Source organism: Schistocerca gregaria, unplaced genomic scaffold (assembly GCF_023897955.1).
Source record: "Schistocerca gregaria isolate iqSchGreg1 unplaced genomic scaffold, iqSchGreg1.2 ptg000526l, whole genome shotgun sequence".
Taxonomy (NCBI): domain Eukaryota; kingdom Metazoa; phylum Arthropoda; class Insecta; order Orthoptera; family Acrididae; genus Schistocerca; species Schistocerca gregaria.
In genome coordinates this window covers 8,044,148-8,056,787 of record NW_026061925.1, presented here as the reverse complement: position 1 = coordinate 8,056,787, position 12,640 = coordinate 8,044,148, and positions in this window count along the sequence as shown.

Here is a 12,640-nt window from a genome sequence, read left to right as displayed (position 1 = left end):
TACTTCTTACTGGCTATTACAGCAACTTAGAAGCTTCATCTGTGTTCTACTATGGTGCTTTTAGTGTCTCCGCATACCGCAGCACGCGACATAGCTTTGTAGACGATAAGTACAACCGTTTCAGAGAGAAGAGCGGCCAATGTGACGATCTGGCTTTAAGTCGATTCGATAACAAATGACGAAAACGGACTTATTTCTCAGGTTTTTATTACATATGAACACTTTTCACATTCTCCCGTGCAACTCTGTTGCCAGTCCTCCTTTCATGCAGAATCTTAAGGTCCTAGCTCATGTCCAAGTCACCAAAGCCAGCTAAAAAGTCAATAATCGATACCTAAATTTGAATTGGACTACTTCTTACTGGCTATTACATCAACTTAGATGCTTCATCTGTGTTCTACTATGGTGATTTTAGTGTCTCCGCATACCGCAGCACGCGAAATAGCTTTGCAGACGATAAGTACAACCGTTTCAGAGAGAAGAGCGGCCAATGTGACGATCTGGCTTTAAGTCGATTCGATAACAAATGACGAAAACGGACGGATTTCTCAGGATTTTATTACATATCAACACTTTTCACATTCTCCCGTGCAACTCGGCTACTAGTCCTCCTTTCATGCAGAATGTTAAGGTCCTAGCTCATGTCCAAGGCACCAAAGCCAGCTAAAAAGTCAATAATCAATACCTAAAACTTGAATTCTACTACTTCTTACGGGCCATTACATCAACTTAGAAGCTTCATCTCTGTTCTACTATGGTGCTTTTAGTGTCTCCACATACCGCAGCACGCGATATAGCTTTGCAGAAGATAAGTACAACCGTTTCAGAGAGAAGAGCGGCCAATGTGACGATCTGGCTAAAAGTCGACTCGATAACAAATGACGAAAACGGACGGATTTCTCAGGTTTTTACTACATATGAACACTTTTCACATTCTCCCGGGCAACTCGGCTGCTAGTCCTTCTTTCATGCAGAATCTTAAGGTCCTAGATCATGTCCAAGGCACCAAAGCCAGCTAAAAGGTCAATATTCATTACCTAAAACTTGAATTGTACTACTTCTTACTGGCTATTACATCATCTTAGGAGCTTCATCTGTGTTCTACTATGGTGCTTTTTGTGTCTCCGAATACCGCAGTACGCGACATAGCTTTGCAGACGATACGTACAACCGTTTCAGAGAGAAGAGCGGCCAATGTGACGATCTGGCTTTAAGTCGATTCGATAGCAAATGACGAAAACGGACGGATATCTCAGGTTTTTACTACATATGAACACTTTTCACATTCTCCCGTGCAACTCGGCTGCTAGTCCTCCTTTCATGCAGAATCTCAAGGTCCTAGCTCATGTCCAAGGCACCAAGGCAGCTAAAAGGTCAATAATCAATACTTAAAACTTGAATTGTACTACTTCTTACTGGCTATTACATCAACTTAGAAGCTTCATCTGTGTTCTACTATGGTGCTTTTAATGTCTCCGCATACCGCAGCACGCGACATAGCTTTGCAGACGATAAGTACAACCGTTTCAGAGAGAAGAGCGGTCAATGTGACGATCTGGCTTTAAGACGATTCGATAACAAATGACGAAAGCGGACGGATTTCTTGGGTTTTTACTACATATGAACACTTTTCACATTCTCCCGTGCAACTCGGCAGCTAGTCCTCCTTTCATGCAAAATCTTAAGGTCCTAGCTCATGTCCAAGGCACCAAAGCCAGCTAAGAAGTCAATAACCGATCCCTAAAACTTGAATTGTACTACTTCTTACTGGCTATTACAGCAACTTAGAAGCTTCATCTGTGTTCTACTATGGTGCTTTTAGTGTCTCCGCATACCGCAGCACGCGACATAGCTTTGTAGACGATAAGTACAACCGTTTCAGAGAGAAGAGCGGCCAATGTGACGATCTGGCTTTAAGTCGATTCGATAACAAATGACGAAAACGGACTTATTTCTCAGGTTTTTATTACATATGAACACTTTTCACATTCTCCCGTGCAACTCTGTTGCCAGTCCTCCTTTCATGCAGAATCTTAAGGTCCTAGCTCATGTCCAAGTCACCAAAGCCAGCTAAAAAGTCAATAATCGATACCTAAATTTGAATTGGACTACTTCTTACTGGCTATTACATCAACTTAGATGCTTCATCTGTGTTCTACTATGGTGCTTTTAGTGTCTCCGCATACCGCAGCACGCGAAATAGCTTTGCAGACGATAAGTACAACCGTTTCAGAGAGAAGAGCGGCCAATGTGACGATCTGGCTTTAAGTCGATTCGATAACAAATGACGGAAACGGACGGATTTCTCAGGATTTTATTACATATCAACACTTTTCACATTCTCCCGTGCAACTCGGCTGCTAGTCCTCCTTTCATGCAGAATCTTAAGGTCCTAGCTCATGTCCAAGGCACCAAAGCCAGCTAAAAAGTCAATAATCAATACCTAAAACTTGAATTCTACTACTTCTAACTGGCTATTACATCAACTTAGAAGCTTCATCTCTGTTCTACTATGGTGCTTTTAGTGTCTCCACATACCGCAGCACGCGATATAGCTTTGCAGAAGATAAGTACAACCGTTTCAGAGAGAAGAGCGGCCAATGTGACGATCTGGCTAAAAGTCGACTCGATAACAAATGACGAAAACGGACGGATTTCTCAGGTTTTTACTACATATGAACACTTTTCACATTCTCCCGGGCAACTCGGCTGCTAGTCCTTCTTTCATGCAGAATCTTAAGGTCCTAGATCATGTCCAAGGCACCAAAGCCAGCTAAAAAGTCAATAATCATTATCTAAAACTTGAATTGTACTACTTCTTACTGGCTATTACATTAACTTAGAAGCTTCATCTGTGTTCTACTATGGTGCTTTTAGTGTCTCCGCATATCGCAGCACGCGACATAGCTTTGCAGACGATAAGTACAACCGTTTCAGAGAGAAGAGCGGCAAATGTGACGATCTGGCTTTAAGTCGATTCGATAACAAATGACGCAAACGGACGGATTTCTCAGGTTTTTACTACACATGAACACTTTTCACATTCTCCAGTGCAACTCGGCTGCTAGTCCTCCTTTCATGCAGAATCTTAAGGTCATAGCCCATGTCCAAGGCACCAAAGCCAGCTAAAAAGTCAATAACGATATCTAAAACTTGAATTGTACTATTTCTTACTGGCTATTACATCATCTTAGAAGCTTCATCTGTCTTCTACTATGGTGCTTTTAGTGTCTCCGAATACCGCAGTACGCGACATAGCTTTGCAGACGATAAGTACAACCGTTTCAGAGAGCAGAGCGGCCAATGTGACGATTTGGCTTTAAGTCGATTCGATAACAAATGACGAAAACGGACGGATTTCTCAGGTTTTTACTACATATAAACACTTTTCACATTCTCCCGTGCAACTCGACTGCTAGTCCTCCTTGCATGCAGAATCGTAAGGTCCTAGCTCATGTTCAAGGCACCAAAGCCAGCTAAAAAGTCAATAATCGATACCTAAAACTTGAATTGTACTAGTTCTTACTGGCTATTACATCAACTTAGAAGCTTTATCTGTGTTCTACTATGATGATTTTCGTGTCTCCGCATACCGCAGCACGCGACATAGCTTTGCAGACAATAAGTACAACCGTTTCAGAGACAAGAGTGACCAATATGACGATCTGGCTTTAAGTCGATTCGATAACAAATGACGAAAACGGACGGATTTCTCAGGTTTTTACTACATATGAACACTTTTCACATTCTCCCGTGCAACTCTGGTCCTAGTCCTCCTTTCATGCAGAATCTTAAGGTCCTAGCTCATGTCCAAGGGACCAAAGCGAGCCAAAAATTCAATAACCGATACCCAAAAATTGAATTGTAGAACTTCTCACTGGCTATTACATCATCTTAGAAGCTTCATCTGTGTTCTACTATGGTGTTTTTAGTGTCTCCGAATACCGCAGTACGTGACATAGCTTTGCAGACGATAAGTACAACCGTTTCAGAGAGAAGAGCGGCCAATGTGACCATCTGGCTTTAAGTCGATTCGATAACAAATGACGAAAACGGACGGATTTCTCAGGTTTTTACTACATATGAACACTTTTCACATTCTCCCGTGCAACTCTGCTCCTAGTCCTCCTTTCATGCAGAATCTTAAGGTCCTAGCTCATGTCCAAGGGACCAAAGCGAGCCAAAAAGTCAATAACCGATACCTAAAAATTGAATTGTACTACTTCTTGCTGGCTATTGCATCAACTTAGAAGCTTCATCTGTGTTCTACTATGGTGCTTTTAGTGTCTCCGCATACCGCAGCACGCGACATCGCTTTGCAGACGATAAGTACAACGGTTTCAGAGAGAAGAGCGGCCAATGTGACGATCTGGCTTTAAGTCGATTCGATAACAAATGACGAAAACGGACGGATTTCTCAGGTTTTTACTACGTATGAACACTTCTCACATTCACCCGTGCAACTCCTCTGCTAGTCCTCCTTTCATGCAGAATCTTAAGGTCCTAGCTCATGTCCAAGGCATCAAAGCCAGCTAAAAAGTCAATAATCGATAACTAAAACTTGAATTGTACTACTTCTTACTGGCTATTACATCAACATAGAAGCTTCATCTGTGTTCTACTATGAAGATTTTCTTGTCTCCGCTTACCGCAGCACGCGACATAGCTTTGCAGACGATATGTACAACCGCTCAGAGAGAAGAGCGGCCAATGTGACGATCTGGCTTTAAGTCGATTCGATAACAAATGACGAAAACGGACGGATTTCTCAGGTTTTTACTACATATGAACACTTTTCATATTCTCCCGTGAAACTCGGCTGCTAGTCCTCCTTTCATGCAGAATCTTAAGGTCCTAGCTCATGTCCAAGTCACCAAAGCCAGCTAAAATGTCAATAATCGATACCAAAAACTTCAATTGGACTACTTCTTACTGGCTATTACATCAACTTAGATGCTGCATCTGTGTTCTACTATGGTGATTTTAGTGTCTCCGCATACCGCAGCACGCGACATAGCTTTGCAGACGATAAGTACAACCGTTTCAGAGAGAAGAGCGGCCAATGTGACGATCTGGCTTTAAGTCGATTCGATAACAAATGACGAAAACGGACTTATTTCTCAGGTTTTTATTACATATGAACACTTTTCACATTCTCCCGTGCAACTCGGCTGCTAGTCCTTCTTTCATGCAGAATCTTAAGGTCCTACATCATGTCCAAGGCACCAAAGCCAGCTAAAAAGTCAATAACGATATCTAAAACTTGAATTGTACTACTTCTTACTGGCTATTACATCAACCTAGAGGCTTGATCTGTGTTGTACTATGGTGCTTTTAGTGTCTCAGCATACCGCAGCAGGCGACATAGCTTTGCAGACGATAAGTACAACCGTTTCAGAGAGAAGAGCGGTCAATGTGACGATCTGGCTTTAAGACGATTCGATAACAAATGACGAAAACGGACGGATTTCTTGGGTTTTTACTACATATGAACACTTTTCACATTCTCCCGTGCAACTCGGCAGCTAGTCCTCCTTTCATGCAGAATCTTAAGGTCCTAGCTCATGTCCAAGTCACCAAAGCCAGCTAAAAAGTCAATAACCGATACCTAAAACTTGAATTGTACTACTTCTTACTGGCTATTACATCTACTTAGAAGCTTCATCTGTGTTCTACTATGGTGCTTTTAGTGTCTCCGCATACCGCAGCACGCGACATAGCTTTGTAGACGATAAGTACAACCGTTTCAGAGAGGAGAGCGGCCATTGTGACGATCTGGCTTTAAGTTGATTCGATAACAAATGACGTAAACGGACGGATTTCTCAGGTTTTTGTTACATATGAACACTTTTCACATTCTACCGTGCAACTCGGTTGCTAGTCCTCCTTTCATATAGAACCTTAAGGTCCTAGCTCATGTCCAAGTCACCAAAGCCAGCTAAAAAGTCAATAATCGATACCTAAAACTTGAATTGGACTACTTCTTACTGGCTATTACATCTACTTACATGCTTCATCTGTGTTCTACTATGGTGATTTTAGTGTCTCCGCATACCGCAGCACGCGACATAGCTTTGCAGACGATAAGTACAACCGTTTCAGAGAGAAGAGCGGCCAATGTGACCATCTGGCTTTAAGTCGATTCGATAACAAATGACGAAAACGGACGGATTTCTCAGGTTTTTACTACATATGAACACTTTCCACATTCTCCCGTGCAACTCGGCTGCTAGTCCTCCTTTCATGCAGAATCTTAAGGTCCTAGCTCATGTCCAAGGCACCGAAGCCAGCTAAAAAGTCAATAATCGATACATAAAACTTGAATTGTACTACTTCTTGCTGGCTATTGCATCAACTTAGAAGCTTCATCTGTGTTCTACTATGGTGCTTTTAGTGTCTCCGCATACCGCAGCACGCGACATAGCTTTGCAGACGATAAGTACAACGGTTTCAGAGAGAAGAGCGGCCAATGTGACGATCTGGCTTTAAGTCGATTCGATAACAAATGACGAAAACGGACGGATTTCTCAGGTTTTTACTACGTATGAACACTTCTCACATTCACCCGTGCAACCCCTCTGCTAGTCCTCCTTTCATGCAGAATCTTAAGGTCCTAGCTCATGTCCAAGGCATCAAAGCCAGCTAAAAAGTCAATAATCGATAACTAAAACTTGAATTGTACTACTTCTTACTGGCTATTACATCAACTTAGAAGCTTCATCTGTGTTCTACTATGAAGATTTTCTTGTCTCCGCTTACCGCAGCACGCGACATAGCTTTGCAGACGATATGTACAACCGCTCAGAGAGAAGAGCGGCCAATGTGACGATCTGGCTTTAAGTCGATTCGATAACAAATGACGAAAACGGACGGATTTCTTGGGTTTTTACTACATATGAACACTTTTCATATTCTCCCGTGCAACTCGGCTGCTAGTCCTCCTTTCATGCAGAATCTTAAGGTCCTAGCTCATGTCCAAGTCACCAAAGCCAGCTAAAAAGTCAATAACCGATACCTAAAACTTGAATTGTACTACTTCTTACTGGCTATTACATCAACTTACATGCTTCATCTGTGTTCTACTATGGTGATTTTAGTGTCTCCGCATACCGCAGCACGCGAAATAGCTTTGCAGACGATAAGTACAACCGTTTCAGAGAGAAGAGCGGCCAATGTGACCATCTGGCTTTAAGTCGATTCGATAACAAATGACGAAAACGGACGGATTTCTCAGGATTTTATTACATATGAACACTTTTCACATTCTCCCGTGCAACTCGGCTGCTAGTCCTCCTTTCATGCAGAATCTTAAGGTCCTAGCTCATGTCCAAGGCACCAAAGCCAGCTAAAAAGTCAATAATCAATACCTAAAACTTGAATTCTACTACTTCTTACTGGCTATTACATCAACTTAGAAGCTTCATCTGTGTTCTACTATGGTGCTTTTAGTGTCTCCACATACCGCAGCACGCGACATAGCTTTGCAGAAGATAAGTACAACCGTTTCAGAGAGAAGAGCGGCCAATGTGACGATCTGGCTAAAAGTCGATTCGATAACAAATGACGAAAACGGACGGATTTCTCAGGTTTTTACTACATATGAACACTTTTCACATTCTCCCGGGCAACTCGGCTGCTAGTCCTTCTTTCATGCAGAATCTTAAGGTCCTAGATCATGTCCAAGGCACCAAAGCCAGCTAAAAAGTCAATAATCAATATCTAAAACTTGAATTCTACTACTTCTTACTGGCTATTACATTAACTTAGAAGCTTCATCTGTGTTCTACTATGGTGCTTTTAGTGTCTCCGCATATCGCAGCACGCGACATAGCTTTGCAGACGATAAGTACAACGGTTTCAGAGAGAAGAGCGGCAAATGTGACGATCTGGCTTTAAGTCGATTCGATAACAAATGACGAAAACGGACGGATTTCTTGGGTTTTTGCTACATATGAACACTTTTCACATTCTCCCGTGCAACTCGGCAGCTAGTCCTACTTTCATGTAGAATCTTAAGGTCATAGCTCATGTCCAAGGCACCAAAGCCAGCTAAAAAGTCAATAACCGATACCTAAAACTTGAATTGGACTACTTCTTACTGGCTATTACATCAACTTACATGCTTCATCTGTGTTCTACTATGGTGATTTTAGTGTCTCCGCATAACGCAGCACGCGACATAGCTTTGCAGACGATAAGTACATCCGTTTCAGAGAGAAGAGCGGTCAATGTGACGATCTGGCTTTAAGACGATTCGTTAACAAATGACGAAAACGGATGGATTTCTCAGGTTTTTATTACATATGAACACTTTTCACATTCTACCGTGCAACTCGGTTGCTAGTCCTCCTTTCATATAGAACCTTAAGGTCCTAGCTCATGTCCAAGTCACCAAAACCAGCTAAAAAGTCAATAATCGATACCTAAAACTTGAATTGGACTACCTCTTACTGGCTATTACATCAACTTACATGCTTCATCTGTGTTCTACTAAGGTGATTTTAGTGTCTCCGCATAACGCAGCACGCGACATAGCTTTGCAGACGATAAGTACAACCGTTTCAGAGAGAAGAGCGGTCAATGTGACGATCTGGCTTTAAGACGATTCGATAACAAATGACGAAAACGGACGGATTTCTTAGGTTTTTACTACATATAAACACTTTTCACATTCTCCCGTGCAACTCGGCAGCTAGTCCTCCTTTCATGCAGAATCTTAAGGTCCTAGCTCATGTCCAAGTCACCAAAGCCAGCTAAAAAGTCAATAACCGATACCTAAAACTTGAATTGTACTACTTCTTACTGGCTATTACATCAACTTAGAAGCTTCATCTGTTTTCTACTATGGTGCTTTTAGTGTCTCCGCATACCGCAGCACGCGACATAGCTTTGTAGACGATAAGTACAACCGTTTCAGAGAGGAGAGCGGCCAATGTGACGATCTGGCTATAAGACGATTCGATAACAAATGACGAAAACGGACGGATTTCTTAGGTTTTTACTACATGCGAACACATTTCACATTCTCCCGTGCAACTCGGCTGCTAGTCCTCCTTTCATGCAGAATCTCAAGGTCCTAGCTCATGTCCAAGGCACCAAGGCAGCTAAAAGGTCAATAATCAATACTTAAAACTTGAATTGTACTACTTCTTACTGGCTATTACATCAACTTAGAAGCTTCATGTGTGTTCTACTATGGTGCTTTTAATGTCTCCGCATACCGCAGCACGCGACATAGCTTTGCAGACGATAAGTACAACCGTTTCAGAGAGAAGAGCGGCCAATGTGACGATCTGGCTATAAGACGATTCGATAACAAATGACGAAAACGGACGGATTTCTCAGGTTTTTACTACATGCGAACACTTTTCACATTCTCCCGTGCAACTCGGCTGCTAGTCCTCCTTTCATGCAGAATCTCAAGGTCATAGCCCATGTCCAAGGCACCAAAGCCAGCTAAAAAGTCAATAACGATATCTAAAACTTGAATTGTACTATTTCTTACTGGCTATTACATCATCTTAGAAGCTTCATCTGTGTTCTACTATGGTGCGTTTAGTGTCTCCGAATACCGCAGTACGCGTCATAGCTTTGCAGACGATAAGTACAACCGATTCAGAGAGAAGAGCGGCCAATGTGACCATCTGGCTTTAAGTCGATTCGATAACAAATGACGAAAACAGACGGATTTCTCAGGTTTTTACTACATATGAACACTTTTCACATTCTCCCGTGCAACTCTGCTCCTAGTCCTCCTTTCATGCAGAATTGCTATTCACAATATACATAAATGACCTGGTGGATGACATCGGAAGTTCACTGAGGCTTTTTGCAGATGATGCTGTGGTGTATCGAGAGGTTGCAACAATGGAAAATTGTACTGAAATGCAGGGGGATCTGCAGCGAATTGACGCATGGTGCACGGAATGGCAATTGAATCTCAATGTAGCGAAGTGTAATGTGATGCGAATACATAGAAAGGTAGGTACCTTATCATTTAGCTACAAAATAGCAGGTCAGCAACTGGAAGCAGTTAATTCCATAAATTATCTGGGAGTACGCATTAGGAGTGATTTAAAATGGAATGATCATATAAAGTTGATCGTCGGTAAAGCAGATGCCAGACTGAGATTCATTGGAAGAATCCTAAGGAAATGCAATCCGACAACAAAGGAAGTAGGTTACAGTACGCTTGTTCGCCCAATGCTTGAATACTGCTCAGCAGTGTGGGATCCGCACCAGGTAGGGTTGATAGAAGAGATAGAGAAGATCCAACGGAGAGCAGCGCGCTTCGTTACAGGATCATTTAGTAATTGCGAAAGCGTTACGGAGATGATAGATAAACTCCAGTGGAAGACTCTGCAGGAGAGACGCTCAGTAGCTCGGTACGGGATTTTGTTGAAGTTTCGAGAACATACCTTCACCGAAGAGTCAAGCAGTATATTGCTCCCTCCTACGTATATCTCGCGAAGAGACCATGAGGATAAAATCAGAGAGATTAGAGCCCACACAGAAGCATACCGACAATCCTTCTTTCCACGTACAATACGAGACTGGAATAGAAGGGAGAACCGATAGAGGTACTCAGGGTACCCTCCGCCACACACCGTCAGGTGGCTTGCGGAGTACGGATGTAGATGTAGATGTAGAATCTTAAGGTCCTAGCTCATGTCCAAGGGACCAAAGCGAGCCAAAAAGTCAATAACCGATACCTAAAAATTGAATTGTACTACTTCTTGCTGGCTATTGCATCAACTTAGAAGCTTCATCTGTGTTCTACTATGGTGCTTTTAGTGTCTCCGCATACCGCAGCACGCGACATAGCTTTGCAGACGATAAGTACAACGGTTTCAGAGAGAAGAGCGGCCAATGTGACGATCTGGCTTTAAGTCGATTCGATAACAAATGACGAAAACGGACGGATTTCTCAGGTTTTTACTACGTATGAACACTTCTCACATTCACCCGATCAACTTCTCTGCTAGTCCTCCTTTCATGCAGAATCTTAAGGTCCTAGCTCATGTCCAAGGCATCAAAGCCAGCTAAAAAGTCAATAATCGATAACTAAAACTTGAATTGTACTACTTCTTACTGGCTATTACATCAACTTAGAAGCTTCATCTGTGTTCTACTATTTTTTCTTGTCTCCGCTTACCGCAGCACGCGACATAGCTTTGCAGACGATATGTACAACCGCTCAGAGAGAAGAGCGGCCAATGTGACGATCTGGCTTTAAGTCGATTCGATAACAAATGACGAAAACGGACGGATTTCTCAGGTTTTTACTACATATGAACACTTTTCATATTCTCCCGTGCAACTCGGCTGCTAGTCCTCCTTTCATGCAGAATCTTAAGGTCCTAGCTCATGTCCAAGTCACCAAAGCCAGCTAAAATGTCAATAATCGATACCAAAAACTTCAATTGGACTACTTCTTACTGGCTATTACATCAACTTAGATGCTGCATCTGTGTTCTACTATGGTGATTTTAGTGTCTCCGCATACCGCAGCACGCGACATAGCTTTGCAGACGATAAGTACAACCGTTTCAGAGAGAAGAGCGGCCAATGTGACGATCTGGCTTTAAGTCGATTCGATAACAAATGACGAAAACGGACTTATTTCTCAGGTTTTTATTACATATGAACACTTTTCACATTCTCCCGTGCAACTCGGCTGCTAGTCCTTCTTTCATGCAGAATCTTAAGGTCCTACATCATGTCCAAGGCACCAAAGCCAACTAAAAAGTCAATAACGATATCTAAAACTTGAATTGTTCTATTTCTTACTGGCTATTACATCATCTTAGAAGCTTCATCTGTGTTCTACTATGGTGCTTTTAGTGTCTCCGAATAACGCAGCACGCGACATAGCTTTGTAGACGATAAGTACAACCGTTTCAGAGAGAAGAGCGGTCAATGTGACGATCTGGCTTTAAGACGATTCGATAACAAATGACGAAAACGGACGGGTTTCTTGGGTTTTTACTACATATGAACACTTTTCACATTCTCCCGTGCAACTCGGCAGCTAGTCCTCCTTTCATGTAGAATCTTAAGGTCCTAGCTCATGTCCAAGGCACCAAAGCCAGCTAAAAAGTCAATAACCGATACCTAAAACTAGAATTGTACTACTTCTTACTGGCTATTACATCAACTTAGAGGCTTGATCTGTGTTGTACTATGGTGCTTTTAGTGTCTCAGCATACCGCAGCAGGCGACATAGCTTTGCAGACGATAAGTACAACCGTTTCAGAGAGAAGAGCGGTCAATGTGACGATCTGGCTTTAAGACGATTCGATAACAAATGACGAAAACGGACGGATTTCTTGGGTTTTTACTACATATGAACACTTTTCACATTCTCCCGTGCAACTCGGCAGCTAGTCCTCCTTTCATGCAGAATCTTAAGGTCCTAGCTCATGTCCAAGTCACCAAAGCCAGTTAAAAGTCAATAACCGATACCTAAAACTTGAATTGTACTACTTCTTACTGGCTATTACATCAACTTAGAAGCTTCATCTGTGTTCTACTATGGTGCTTTTAGTGTCTCCGCATACCGCAGCACGCGACATAGCTTGTAGACGATAAGTACAACCGTTTCAGAGAGGAGAGCGGCCAATGTGACGATCTGGCTTTA